This window comes from Scyliorhinus torazame, chromosome 9 (assembly GCF_047496885.1).
Source record: "Scyliorhinus torazame isolate Kashiwa2021f chromosome 9, sScyTor2.1, whole genome shotgun sequence".
In the NCBI taxonomy this organism is placed as follows: Eukaryota; Metazoa; Chordata; class Chondrichthyes; order Carcharhiniformes; family Scyliorhinidae; genus Scyliorhinus; species Scyliorhinus torazame.
In genome coordinates, this window is record NC_092715.1 from 265,172,156 (window position 1) to 265,187,236 (window position 15,081).

The 15,081-nt window shown below is 47.3% G+C and overlaps 1 long non-coding RNA gene across 1 annotated transcript in view; it reads left to right on the forward strand.

Moving 5' to 3' along the window:
- Positions 1-15,081, forward strand: part of LOC140429882 (uncharacterized) — a 71,312-nt gene that overhangs the window by 54,487 nt on the left and 1,744 nt on the right. The window contains exons 2-3 of the long non-coding RNA XR_011949229.1: positions 9,519-9,636; positions 12,227-12,370. This is a non-coding gene — a long non-coding RNA (uncharacterized lncRNA). The remainder of the gene's footprint in view (positions 1-9,518; positions 9,637-12,226; positions 12,371-15,081) is intronic.

Sequence of the window (15,081 nt, forward strand, 5' to 3'; positions counted from 1 at the left end):
TATACTGTTTGAAAACTTTCAACATTATCAGTGAAAGTGCACCGAGACCTCAATTTACTTGCAATAATTGAAAATTATAGTTAACAATTGAAACTGGGTGGTTAAGAGATACCTCTGTAAAATTGTTAAATAACTCTAAAATTGCATTCAAATTTCAATTGCAATCCATAATTAAAAATCAAAGCATAGTCTATTAATTTTCTTTATCTGATTCACAGTGCTCTTAAATGTCCAGTGTTTTAATTTTTCCGCTGAATGAATTGCCTGACTCAAATTTTACATTACAGAAGCTGGCTGTTCAGCCCATTTTTTAAATTCATTCAAGCGATCGCTGGGCTGGGCCAGCATTTATTGCCCATCCCTGAGGGCAGTTAAGAGTCAACTACATTGCTGTGGGTCTGGAGTCACATGTAGGCCAGACCAGGTATGGACTGCGGTTTTTACGGCAATCCAGATTTTTTTGTATTTGAATTCAAATTTCATCATCTGCCGTGGCGGGATTTGAACCGGGGTCCGGGGGGGGGGGCATGACTCTGCGACCCCTGATTACTAGTCCAGCGACAATACCACTACGCCAATGCCTCCCCTTGGTGTTGATGCTGCACACAATCGTCCTCCTGCCCCTTTTGATCTCCCCCTATCAGCACGGCCTTCCATTCCCATATCCCTCATGTGTTTCTCCACCTTCTTCTTAAATCCATCTGCGGTGTTCGCCTCCACCGCTCCCTCCCGGTGAGACTGAATTTCGCATTCTCCCCGCCCTCTGGGCGAAGAGGTTTCTCCTGAATTCCCAAATGGAATTCTCAGCCGCTGTTTTGCGTTGATGAGTCCGAGCCTCGGTCTGAAACGGTGGAGAAATTAAAGTTTAACAATCTGAATGACTCCGCAAAGCGAACCTGGATTACAAATAAAGGTGGAGGTTTTAAAGTCCGGGAAATTAACCTATCCTGGTGGGTAAGCAATGTATCCAAAACGTCACGCCTCACTTGGGATGTAAATCATCTTCATTATCTGTCTTCTGAATATGTCCTTCACGCTAAAATAAATACTCCAGAGAAATGGAAGCAGTTCAGGGTTTGATTGGATAGTTTTGAAATGATATTTTCAGCCTGCCAGGTTTTGTAGCCTGCAACGGTTGATAAATTGGTTTACTTTCTCCAATGGAGTCACGTCAGTACAAGGTTAATTAGAGTCATAGAATCTTATAGCAAAGGAGTAGGCCACACAACCCCTCTTTGAAGGAGCTTTGCAATTTAGCCCCACTCCTCTATGCTTTCCTCATAACCCTGCCAATTGATCCACCTCGGGTACATATTCAGTGGCCTTCTGAACGTTCCTGTGTATTCTCATACCACCACCTTTACGGGTCGCGTGTTCCTGATCTTAACAACCCTCTGGGTGAATTTGGTGCAGTGGTAACATCAACTGGACTAATAATCCAGAGGCCCACTCTCATGCTGCAGGAGCGTGGGTGGGGGTTCAAATTCAAACCCTACCATGGAAAGGGGGTACAATTTAAATTCCGTGAATAAATCTGGAATTGAAAGCTCGCCTCAGTAACGGCCACCCTGAAACTATCACCGATTGTCGTAATAACCACGAATGTCCCTTTAGGGAAGGAAATCTGCCGTCCTTACCCGGTCTGGCCTACACGTGACTGCAGATCCACGGCAACGTGGGTTGACTCTTAACTGACCACTCTGAAACGGCCGAGCGAGCCACTCGGTTGTGCAGAGCTGGGCAATAAATGCTGACCGTGCCAGTGAAGCCCATCCTGCGAATGAATAAGGCGATGTTCAAAGCTAACGTGTGTTTTTCATGTACCCACGGTTTTCCTCCTTGGGTTTTCACTTCCAGCAGTGTCCAAGAGTTTGACCTTCAATTCCGGGAGACTCCAGCGGACCCCCAAGACCCTTTCCGCTCGCCCGACTCTTTCTGCTCGCCCAAATAGAGTTCAAAAGCATAAGACGGTGCAGCAGAGGATTCGCGAGATGAGTTGAGCCAGATTGTCAATATTGCCGCCTTTTGTTGAGGCAGTGAACTGGGAAGGCGGCTTTGTGTTAAAGAAAAGGTTTTCGCTCTTTTAGTTACCTAAAAATTCACTATTCCTCTTTTAAGGGGCGGCGCAGTGGTTAGCACTGCTGCCTCACAGCGTCAGGGTCCCGGGTTCGATTCCGACCTCGGGTACTGTCTGTACACGTTCTCCCCATGTCTGCGTGGGTTTCCTCCGGGTGCTCCGGTTTCCTCCCGCAGTCCAAAGATGCGCAGGTTAGGTGGATTGGCCATGATAAATTCCCCTTAGTGTCCAAAGATGTGCCGGCCAGGTGGGGTTACGGGGATAGGGCGGGGGAGTGGGCCTGTGTAGGGTGCTCTTTCAGAGTGCCGGTACAGACCTGTTGGCCCGAATGGCCTCCTTCTGCACTGTCGGGATTCTATTGTTCTAAGGCAGTTGTGGCCTGAAAATGTTTGCATTTTGGCTATCAACGTATCACCATAAGCTCTGGAGATTGCGAAAGGCGCTATATAAATGCAGGTATTTCTCTTGTTACGACTCCCTGGGCTAGTGCGCGGTCAATTCCAGTACCACTTGACCCAGAGTCACAACACAGATGAAATTAGATTTTATATTAATACCCGTGGCTTTGGTTGAGGTAAATTGTTGACGGTCACCAGGTTTATAAATTTAAACACAAGTAAACTTTTATTATTAACAGTAATTATAATTAAATAGGCAAAAAATACAACTGGAACAACCAATGTCTGATTCCCAACCCCCAGCCTTTCTAACTGCCCCCACTCTCTATCTTTAGACGCACACAAGAAATAATAAAATAAAAGGATAAAGGATCTTTGATTCGGATGGATGTCTTCCAGTAAGTTTCTGTCTCAGGGTTAGGCCTTCGGTTGGGTTCTTCCTTTTCCTTCAGCTTGTAGTAATCTTCACTGCAGAGTCACAGTGACAGCAGGTAACCGGCAGCAGAGAGAGGGGGAAAACGCAGCTCCTCTTCCTTCCAGGTACAGAGGCTTCTGCCTGGTTCTCTCGGAAAGCATCAGGTCGGAACCAATTACTGACTGTTATCAGGCAGAACACCGTCCCTGGGCAAACCACCGGCTGCCAGTTCACTAATTGAACCGACTTCCTCCAAAACCGGTTTCCAAGATTCACTCGGTGCCGATGAGTCTGGTTTCTCCTCTCCAGAATACAAAACCTAGGAACGCACTGTCCTGGCAAGCAATCTTCTGCTTAAAGGCACATTCCGATTATGGATCCGCGGACCAAAAATAATGAAAGAAATGGGATCAATGGAAATAAACAAGAAGCGCTCTTACACTTTCAAAAGTTGTTGGATGTTGTTTCCATCACTTTCTTTTTTGAGAAGTCTGCAGCCCCTCCAAACTTGACCTTTTGAGCATCCTGGATTTTAATCACTCCACTACATCTGAGGTCCTAAGTGCTGGAATCCTTGCCGTAAGCCCCTCTGCCTTGCTTACCTCCCTTAAGATGCTGATTAAAACCTATCCCTTTGACAAAGCTTTGGGTCAACTGCCCTAATGCCTTCTAAGGTGGACTTGGCGCAGATATCGTTTGAGAATCCCTCCTGGAATGTGTCACTGCATCAAGGGCTCCGTATCAATGCAGCCTGGTGTTAATCCAGCCTTTCCCTGGTCGCATTCGTACAAGTCCTGTGGCTCAGACTGGACAATGATTGGCTTGTGAAATTAATGTTTAGTCTGGGAGAATACGGGTCGCTGGGAATGGAGGAGGGAGGATTGGGAAAGAATCTGGACTGCTCAGGAACGCAGGCCCAAGGAGCGAAAGCTGCATTTGGAGCTTTATAGTCATTCTTTTAGGAAATTGCTGGAGCAGTGTCCCAGGAGTGTTCGTGTTAGTAAAAATCTGTTTTTACTCTTTTGAGGAGCAACACTGCTGAGCTGTGGCTTGTTATTCAGTAATCTGTGAGCACTTCCATTGTGTCCATATGAAGACGTACTGTGTAGTTTCCGAGTCTCACTTCAAACTTCCCTACAACCTCAGAAATCTTGTCTAACCCATTCAGTTTCACTCACTCTTTCTAATCTTCCAATGCTTTCAACACTGAACTGAACCAGCATGCATAGATATCCTCGCTGATCCACATCGGCTGCAGGGCAAGCAATGCCTTCATTTTAAAATTCTTGTCCTTTGCTTTCCATTTACTCCAGGCCCTCGCCCTTCCTTATTTCTCCCATCTCCTCCAAACATCTGACCTTCGTGGGATTTCTGTACTCCTCCAATTCTGGCCTCTTGCGATCACAAGGTGATGATGGGTGCAGACGGTGGCATCCCATGGCAACATCACCGGTTGATGGACCTGGATTTGGCAGCAAGCTTTGCTAAGACGTGACTGCCAGCTTTGAGAGTAGTGGCGTTAAGGTTGGCCTACACGAGAAGACGTTGATAACTGGATGGCAACGGTGCCCCCCCCATCACAATTGGGCAACAGGATGGGCGGATGTTGACCTCTTCCCCTACTTCGGAATCAACATCTCCAGGGGTTTGATGTAGAGACAAATATCCACACCAGAATCGACAAAGCATCTCCACGAGATCTGGACAGACAACACCATCAACACGACCGTGAAACTGTGACTCTACAAGCCCATAGTACCGACCACATTCTCCGCCAGCGACACATGGAAGAGAAAAACAAAGATGCCACGTACGTATGACGTCCATCACTAGCGTTTCGTAAGTAAGATCCTGGGGATTACATGAAGTGACCGATGAGGAGATACTACAGAGGACTGCTCAGGGTGGGACATTGTGATGGAGAGCTGACTGAAGCTGGGTGGACGTGCATTTTGCCCCCTGGACGTGCGGCCCATCAGAGTGGCAGTAGAATGGACACCACCAGAGGGGAAAGGGTGGCAGGGCCAGCCAAAGAGGACCCGGCGAAGGCACCACCTGGGCTGGAGTGAAAGAAATTGTGGTGGTTTCGGGTGATGGCCACATCTTGCTGCTCGTTGTCCCCCACCTGGATGGGAAGAACTGAATCTAAGTCGCCATTAATGGCCGTGCCTTCAGCTGGCTGGGTCCTACACTCTGGAATTCCCGCCCTCCCTCAGACTTACCACTTCTCTACCTCTCTCTCTACCTCTCTCTCTCTACCTCTCTCTCTCTACCTCTCTCTCTCTACCTCTCTCTCTACCTCTCTCTCTTCCTTCAAGACACTCCTTGAACCTGACCTCTTTAACCCAAAATGTGGTCATCTGTCCTTATGTACCTCATTGCCAGATTTTGTCTGATCACTTACTTGTGAAGCGCCTTGGGGCATTTTTACTACATTAAAGGCGAAATAAGAATGCAAGTTGTTACCATGGTAGTATCTGCTAACTAGAGCACAGCTGGTATGCAACGTGTTGACATGGAGAATGTGCACACACTGCATCACCCAACCATAAACGTGTCGCCCAAGGGAAGGGAATACAGGAGGCACAGCAGTGAGTAGATTGAAACAGAAAATGGCTGTTGTCTGTTTTTCTGCTTAGTGGGGTAGCCACTTTCTTCCATCTGAAGTGAATGCAGGTTACTAGCCAAGAAGGTTGACGGGATGTTGAACATGCATTGCAGCTCCTCTGGTTGCTGGTTCATTAAGGAGAAGAAATATTTGCATTTATATAGCGCCTCCCACAACATGAGGACGACCCGGAGCCCTTGCACAGCCAGTGCTGTCATGTAGGAAACACGGCAGCCGATTTGCACACAGCAAGATCCCGCAAACTCTGCTAACCACATTATCAGCAAATTTGGCTACAGTGCAGTTGGTCCCCATGTCCAAGTCATTAATATGGATCCTAAATTTGGATTTGGGTTTATTTGGAGTTGGGTTTATTGTCATGTGTAGCGAGGTACAGTGAAAAGTATTGTTCTGCGTACAGTCCAGACAGATTGTTCCATACATCAAAAACACAGGACATACGATAGATACACAATGTAAATACATAGTCACAGATATCGGGTGTAGCATACGGAGTGTAGTGCTACTCAGTAGAGAGGGTGCGTAGAGAGATCAGTTCAGTCCATAAGAGGGTCATTCAGGAGCCTGGTAACAGCGGGGAAGAAGCTGTTTTTGAACCTGTTGGGTGGCGCAGTGGTTAGCACTGCTGCCTCACGGCGCCAAGGACCCGAGTTCAATCCTGGCCGTGAGTCACTGTCCGTGTGGAGTTTGCACATTCTCCCCGTCTGTGTGGGTCTCACCCCCTCAACCCAAACATGTGCCGTATAGGTGGATTGGCCACGCTAAATTGCTCCTTAACTGGAAAAAAAATAATTGGGTCCTCTAACTTTGTTTTAAAAAAGTTTTTGTATCTGTTTGTGCGCGTTCTCAGACTTTTGTATCTCCTGCCCGATGGAAGAAGTTGGAAGAGTGAGTCAGCCGGGTGGGAGGGGTCTTTGATTATGCTGCCCACTTTCCCCAGGCAGCGGGAGGTGTAGATGGAGTCAATGGATGGGAGGCAGGTTTGTGTGATGGACTGGGCTGTGTTCACGACTCTCTGAAGTTTCTTGCGGCCCTGGGCCGAGCAGTTGCCATACCAGGCTGCGATGCAGCCAGATAGGATGCTTTCTATGGTGCGGCTGTAAAAATAGTTGAGGCCCCAGCACTGATCCCTGTGGGGCACTCTGCTCATTACAGCCTGAGGTGGAGATGATCACAGAGATCAAGGGGAGGGGCAAAGACATGTCAGGGGGTGAAAATGAGAATTTTGCCAAGATTTCATTTGGACCAAAGTGTGGTGTTGTCCCTAAAGCGCAGTGGGTCTTAACCTATCTACGGCGCACAAATGACTGCAAGACTGTTTTATAAAATAATCAATATTTATTCACGTGCACACAATGTTAAAAGTTATACAATCACACACACACATACAACATAAGTTAAACTACAAAGCAAGGTCGTACAAGTCCTTGACTTAACTGAGAAGTGACTGACAAGTACCGGACAGATATTGGCCTTTATCTATGATCCGAAGCCTTGCAGCCCTCGATGTTCAGTCCTGGGTCTGGCCTGTTCCTGGCTCTGGCCTACCTGCGGGTGGTGTCGTGGGTGGTCTTCCTTGTTGGCCGGTGAAGGTCACCGTTGTTGGGTTGCTGCAGCAGAGAGAGATCGTGGGGTAGCGCCGCATCTTCTATCCCTGGGGACTTTGTGCCCTTTTGGGCGGTCTCCGGTGGGCCACCAATCATTCGATCAGGGTTCGAGCACCCTGATCGATAAAAGTCCAATCGAGGTCCGCCATCTTGATGGTGGGGCGTGCCCTTACCGGCCACGCCCGTGGCTGTTCAGGGCACGTAGGTCCTTCCAAATAAGGAAAGTAGGCTCTGTGGTGCCTGTTAGCTCCTATAGTCCCGGGATGACCTGGAGATAGCCTTGTTCCTGTGTATTGCAAGAGCCTGGGCTGCAGCTTTAGTGTATACTTGAGCTGCAGCCTGCTTGTCCTCGATGTTGGCCACTTTTCCCAGCATCCCTTTCCGGACGCCATTTTAGGTGGCCACAGTGGGCAGGAAGAGCAAGAGCAGAATCAATAAATAATATTTTGCAGTGCAAAGCAAAGTTGTTCCCTCAGCCACAGCTGGTTTGATTCTGTGAGTAGTTTGTTCATTACCACCTTCCCATTTTTACCAGCTGGTTGTGAAATCTTGTGCTGTGACACAGAGTGAGCTTCTCACTGTCTGGTGCAGGAACCGTGGAATTAAGTAGCATGAAATTTAAATATGTTAATGGAGTTCACAGCACCTTTGGTACTTAACACCCACAATTTTTATTCAAGTCGCCGATGTGACACCAGATTATGCGTAGTGAACATTTTTAACTTGCTTCTGCTGCACGTCATCTGTGATGACGGGGAGAAACGTAGGTTTTTAATTGGCACTCTTGCTGTTGAGACTATCTGTGAAATGTTCTCTCCTTCAACCTCTTCAACTCTCTCTCTCTCTCACTTCCTTTAAGAGGCTCCTTGAAACCTGGTTCTTTGACGAAGCCTTTGACTACCGGTCCTAATATCTCGTGCAGCTCGATGTGAAAATCTGTCTGACTGATGCACCTTGTGGGTGGGTGGGGGGGGGGGGGGGTGGTACTGGCCCAATATTTATCACTCAATCAACACCCTTGAAGCATTGCTCTCTGTGGGAGCTTGCTGTGCGCAGATTGACTGCTGAATTTCCTACGTCACAACTGTGACATGACTTTACCAGCATCTCCTGGGCAGTGAAGCACTTTGGGAACGTCCCGAGGTGATCCCTGGGGCGTAGGTTTCACTGGCAAGGCCGCCACCTGTGGTACATCCCTACTTGACCTTACTAGGCCACCTTGGAGGGCAGTTGAGAGTCAATCCCATTGTCATGGATCCCGAGTCACATTATAGGCTAGACCAGCTAAAGATGGCAGGCTTCCTTCCTTCCAAGTCACTAGTGAACCATATACGTCTTCGCAACAATTGATGACATTTCTCATGAGTGAAACCAGCTTTCAGTTCCCGATGTTTTATTCATTGACCAGCTGCTGAGATGGGATTTGAGTCCAGGAACCCATGCTGTGGACACCATCGTCTCCCACTGCTATAGAAATGCAAGTTCATTCTCTATTATTTGAACACATGAGATAGAGCTGCACAGTAGGGATTCTATATTGGGCAACACGGTAGCACAGTGGTTAGCACTGTCGCTTCACAGCTCCAGAGTCCCAGGTTCGATTCCCGGCTTGGGTCACTGTCTGTGCGGAGTCTGCACGTTCTCCCCGTGTCTGCGTGGGTTTCCTCCGGGTGCTCCGGTTTCCTCCCACAGTCCAAAATAATGTGCAGGTTAGGTGGATTGGCCGTGCTAAATTGCCAAAAAGGTTAGGTGGGGTTGCGGGGATAGGGTGGAGGTCTGGTCTTAAATAAAGTGCTTTTTCCAAGGGCCGGTGCCGACTCGATGGGCCGAATGGCCTCCTGCTGCATTGTAAATTCTATGATCTCTCTGTTTCTGGAGGCACCTGATTGCGAATCAAATCAGAATCTTGCCTGTGGCAGCTTTGCTGTACTGTTACTGCGTGTTTTACATATCTGGGTCATGGATACTTTTGGGTTCTGTGGTGTCTTTGCGGTTGGTGAGCATTGCCAAGTGTGTTTAAAATACCACATTATTCAAAGCCCACAAACTCTCTTCTGCCACAAATTGGCGATGGGAGTAGAGTTGTCGTCTGTTTCTACATTATCAGGGTAGAAAATAAGGTTTGTATATCACACATCATCAAACCAATTTAACTGGTTTGTCGGATTAACTTAGCCAAGATATTAAGGGAAGTGGGACAAAGGCAGGTAGACAGAGTTAGCTCACAGATCAGCTATGATCTCATTGAATGGTAGAACAGATTCGGGGGTCAATGAGGAGATAGGACAAGCGCGGGGGGTGGGTGGGGTGAGGGGGGGGGGGGGTAATTAGCCGGTTCCTATGTTCCTCTAGTAATATGACTTGTAATATTTTCCATCTTGCATTTATACAGCCCCTTCAATGTATTAAAATATCCCCAAGGCGCCCCTCAGGGGAGTTGTCCGGCATCGCTTGACACTGAGCCACTTAAGGGGATGTGAGGACAAGTGACCACAGATATTCTCAAAGAGGTAGGTTGCAAGGAGCGTCTTAAGGTAGGAGAGGGAGGTAGAGGTGGGGAGGGTCAGGGAGGGAATTCCAGAACCTGGGGACGAGGCAATTTGAAAGCATGTCCACCAGTGACGGTGATGAATCATAGAATTTACCGTGCAGAAGGAAGCCATTCAGCCCATCGAGTTGGGCCCTTGGAAAGAGCATCCTTCCTTAGCCTACACCTCCACCCTATCCCCGTAACCCAGTAACCCCACCTAAACTTTTCGGACATTAAAAGCAATTTATCATGGCTAATCCACCTAACCTGCACGTCTTTGGACTGTGGGAGGAAACCGGAGCACCCGGAGGAAACCCACGCAGACACGGGGAGAACGTGCAGACTCCGCACAGACAGTGACCCAAGCCGGGAATCGAACCTGGGACCCTGGAGCTGTGAAGCCACAGTGCTAACCACTGTGCGGCCATGCTGACCCCAAGTTGAAGAGAGGGAGGAAAGAATAAACAAGAGGCCGCAGCTGCAAGAAGCCGTTACCTTGAAGGGTTGTCGGGCTGGGGGAGGTCAGTGATGTTGGGAGGAGTCGGAGCACCGATGGATTTGAAGAAGATCAGGGCGAGAATTTGACATTTGAAGCGTTGCTCAGCCGGAAGCAGGTCAGCGAGCACGGGCGAGATGGGTGAATGGGAGGCGCAGAGCTTTGGTTGGGCGAGGTTTATGGCAGAGGGGGAGATGACCACCCGCCCAGGAGAGCTTTAGAATAATGGAACCCGGGTGGCAAAACCTTTGGACGGGAGTGTCCGCAACGGGGGAGCTGAGGCGGCCAGTGTTGTGGTGGAGGGTGGCGGGGACTTTGTGATGGGCAGGTTGCAAGGGTCAGATGTGTTGCAAGCAGCCATGTTCCACATCAGCGGGTAGCCAGGGAGAGGGAAGGGGATAGAAATGGTGGTCAGTGAATGGGATCTGCGGAGGAGGCTGAAGGAAATGGAGGGAATTTCTGTTCGTCCCGTGCTGGAATAGCAGTGCGACAAACAAGAGCAGAGAAGGATCGGGAGAGCTGGAGGAAATATGCAGCCAAGAAAATCAGCATGTACAATAAAACTAAAGCAACCAGTCTTACTTCAACTTTCTTTCCATCACATGGCTGACTAGGAATCTCTTCCTCTCTCACTGCCATGTGTTGGGAGGATTTTCAACGTGTCTGACCGCGTTATGAACGCACTTTCCTTGGCCATCAAGTCCTGGGGTAGGACTCGAACCTGGAACATCTGACTCAAAGGCAGGGATGCTACCCACTAGTCCCAAGATCACCTTTCTATTACCCTATGCACTGTTAATTGTATACCACTTCTGCACTGTATGCAGATTTGAAGACTTTGTTTAGGTGTTACTTGAGTACATATAAAGAGATACTTACTGATGCAATGGCGGTGGATGCGTCACGAGTCATAAATTATATATATATATATATACTTGTAATGTTTCACTTTGTGAATAAATCTAAACAGAGTAAAGATTGGCTGTGGTTTCTTCTGTCACCGACTGACAATCGGGGGTTTAACATGGACCCGTTGACATAGAATAAATTAACAGGCAATCCTGGGCAGCAGGGTAGCATAGTGGTGAGCGCAATTGCTTCACAGCTCCAGGGTCCCAGGTTCGATTCCCGGCTTGGGTCACTGTCCGTGCGGAGTCTGCACGTTCTCCCCGTGTGTGCGTGGGTTTCCTCCGGGTGCTCCGGTTTCCTCCCACAGTCCAAAGATGTGCAGGTTAGGTGGATTGGCCGTGCTAAATTGCCCTTAGTGTCCAAAATTGCCCTTAGTGTTGGGTGGGGTTGCTGGGTTATGGGGATAGGGTGGAGGTGTTGACCTTGGGTAGGGTGCTCTTTCCAAGAGCCGGTGCAGACTCGATGGGCCGAATGGCCTCCTTCCGCACTGCAAATTCTATGATTCAATCCAGAAGTCAGGTAGAGTTTTTGTTTACACAGCGAGCTGTTGTGATCCAGAAGGCACTGCTTGAAAGGGTGGTGGAAGCATTTTCAATAGGAACTTTCCAAAGGGAGTTGGGTAAGTTCGAGATAATTTTTTTGTGGGGCAATGTGGAAGCAGTTTTGGGGAATGATGTTAATTGGAAGGCTCTTGCAGAGAGCTGGCATAGGCCCAGTGGGGCAAAGGGCCTCCTTCTGTTCTGCAGAGTTGCATTGGCCCGGCTTGTTATTGTTCCACAATGTATTCTGTAACATGGGTGTGCAAATCTTTTTGAACCTGGCTTTCGTGTGTGCGAGTGTGATAATGCAACGCAAGTCTGCTGCATTCACACGAATGTACGAATTATAAGCAGGAGTAGGCCATTCGGCCCCTTGAGTCTACCCCGACATTCAGTATGACCAAGACTGATCCGAATATCCGAGGACAGTGAATCTATCGCAGCTTCTCATTTCTCAACCATTCAGTCAGCTGCAGTTCAGACAACGTAACTGTGCTTTAGAATCTTGTAAACGTAGCCTGCGAAAAATATCTGGATTCCTGGAAAGGAACATCGAACCAGCATCCGTTCTCTTTTTTCTAATGGTTTATTTACTTATCATTTTTCTCTGCAATTTTATTTTGGAGGTTTGATTTGCGGAGTGAGAGTAAGATGCAGCACCTGACTCTCGGTCGACACGGGGTCAGACAGGAACGAGTAACTCGGCCAGTTGACGCTTTTGAGACATGAATCATTTGACTGTTTAAATCATCTTGCTGCGTGATTTGTAGGTGAGTGCTGCTCAGAGAATGATTACCCTGTGCTGCATTGCTGCAAATTCCAGAGACCTCACCTGCTTACCACCTTCGCTCTGGGTATTGAAGCGTTCAGGGGAGACGGCACCAATTAGTGCTCTGGGAAATAGCTAAATTGGTCTTTATTCTGTTTCTATGCTAAACTCTATTTTTGCTGCAGTATACGAGTAACAGTGTTTGCTGGCTGCTGATGATCGTCACATTAGCGTTGGAAAGAGTGAAGCTCAGTGTTAGTAAAACAAAGGTACTTTTGTGTTTGTAAACATTAGAAATAAGGTAGAGTTTTAACTGGTTTTAAGTTAATGTTTCTGTGCCTGGAAGGGTAAAATCTGTAGTTAGATTCATGCTAGACAAAGGTGTTTGTATGTGCGGTGGTTGATTAAATTCCAACTGTGTTTCTCTTGTGCTTGGAGAGGCCTACAGGTCAAGAGAAAATAGGCCAGCAGAGGTATTGAGGACACTGCTTAGCAACAGGGGACTTGCAAGATAGAGAAGCTTTTAAGTTTAGCAAATTTGGTTACAGTTGGAGATGGGTAGTGAGAGAGAAGGCAGTGCTCAGAGCACTGCTAGGAGCAGTTGGTTTTAGAAAGCTATAGAGGGAACATCTCTCTCAGCCTTGCTGGGAAAAAAGCCATACCATGGAGTAATGGTTAAGAAAACAGATGCCGGAAACCTAAAGTCAGCCAGTTAAGGAAACTAGAGAGATGAGGAGACGTTTCCAAGAAGTCTGGAGTTAACCGAACAGAGGAAACTGGGAACGAGAACAGATTACTGTTCAGTAAAGTTACAGAGAGTTGAAAAGGCGTTGGATCGTGAGAGGCCAGAAATATATCTGCAATAGTGTGAAGGCTTGTGAGAAATTTCTACGATTTGGGAGCCATTATTTGAAATAATTGTGGAAATCGGGTGGCTGGACCTCGGAGTTTGTGTGAGAGAGAGTGGTGTGAAACCTCGATGAGGTAGCGGAGGGAAGGCAAAATTTAAAGGAAGATTTGATGGTGAAGTGGAATTTGAAATCACTCGTGAGGAAGCTGGAGTTCAGTGAGACAAGGCGGCGCATGGTATGGGAATCATCTGGGGAAATTCTGAGGAGAGATCCACAGTTTCACTTGGATTCAGAGGGGAATGTGTCTTATCACAGTCATCTTGTGTGGTTAAAAGGGACTTTGTGTTAATGAGATCATTCTAGCTTAAGATGTACTTTGTAATCTGTATGAAGTTGTCCAGACAAGGGGGGAGTGAAGGAGTATTGTATCATAATCCAACTTTTTCATAGAATATAGAACATAGAACAGTAGAGCACAGTACAGGCCCTTCGGCCCACGATGTTGTGCCGAACATTTATCCTAATCTAAGATCAACCTAACCTACACCCCTTCAATTTACTGCTGTCCATGTGCCTGTCTAAGAGTCGCTTAAATGTCCCTAATGACTCTGACTCCACCACCTCTGCTGGCAGTGCATTCCACACACCCACCACTCTCTGTGTAAAGAACCGACCTCTGACATCTCCCCTCTGCCTTCCTCCAATCACCTTAAAATTATGCCCCCTCGTGACACCCATTTCCGCCCTGGGGAAAAGTCTCTGGCTATCCACTCTATCAATGCCTCTCATCACCTTGTACACCTCTATCAAGTCACCTCTCTTCCTTCTTCGCTCCAGTGAGAAAAGCCTTAGCTCCCTCAACCTTTCTTCATAAGACATGCCCTGTTTAATTTTTTGAGTTAAAACTAATTGGCGGTCCTGTGATTCTGTTCCTCCGCATCTTATTTTTTTTAAAAGTAAAAATTGCGATCTTTTGAGCCAGTGTTCCGTTCCGGAATCTTCCCATTCAGTTCAAACATCAACTGAGTTTATAACATCAGAAACCCACCTCCTGACTCGTCAAATTTTGGGAATGCATCGCGCGACTGTCCCCTGCAACCATTCTGCACACCCTTCCGGCTTGCTCAGCGAGCTGATGATTCGTCCCACGCTCCCATCAGCCTGTGATTCTTTCTGTTTCATTTAGCTATTATTATGGGCCAGGGTTTAGAGAACACTAAAGTATATCATGGAGTTCACCTCACCCACAATTTTTAATAGATTTTGGTTATGGGGAGCACAAGGGCCCACTTTACAGGTGTGATGCAACAGAGAGCTAAAATTATTTTCAAACAAAAACAATGTTTATTCTATGAATCCAGTTAACATTTTATAAACCCACAGTAAACATCTTACCAACTACCAGCACTGATAACCCCCCCCCCAAAAAGATACAGTACTCTATAGGTAACCCTTAGTAACTTTCCTAACAACATCCATAAGTCAAAACACTTTTTAACAAAGTCAGTAGGTTTGAATTCTCTACAGAAACTTAAATTATCAAGTGATCTAAACACCTTGTTTAACATAGAGAGAGAGAGACCAAGATACATCTGCTTGGTTTGAATGCAGTTCACCAACTGAAAGCGGAACTAAAACACAGAGCCAAATAGAGCTTTCAGCCCAAAACGAAAGTAAAAAGCAGAATCACATTCCAGCTCCACCCACACAATGACATCACTGCAGCCATTTGACAAACCACACTTGTCTTAAAGGGACTCTCACATGACACTATTTTGTAAGTTACTGTTGAGTGCTTTCGGGCCAGAAGAAAAAAAATCCTCGTCTTGCCTTTGATTCATTCATTCGCCTATCGGCTTAA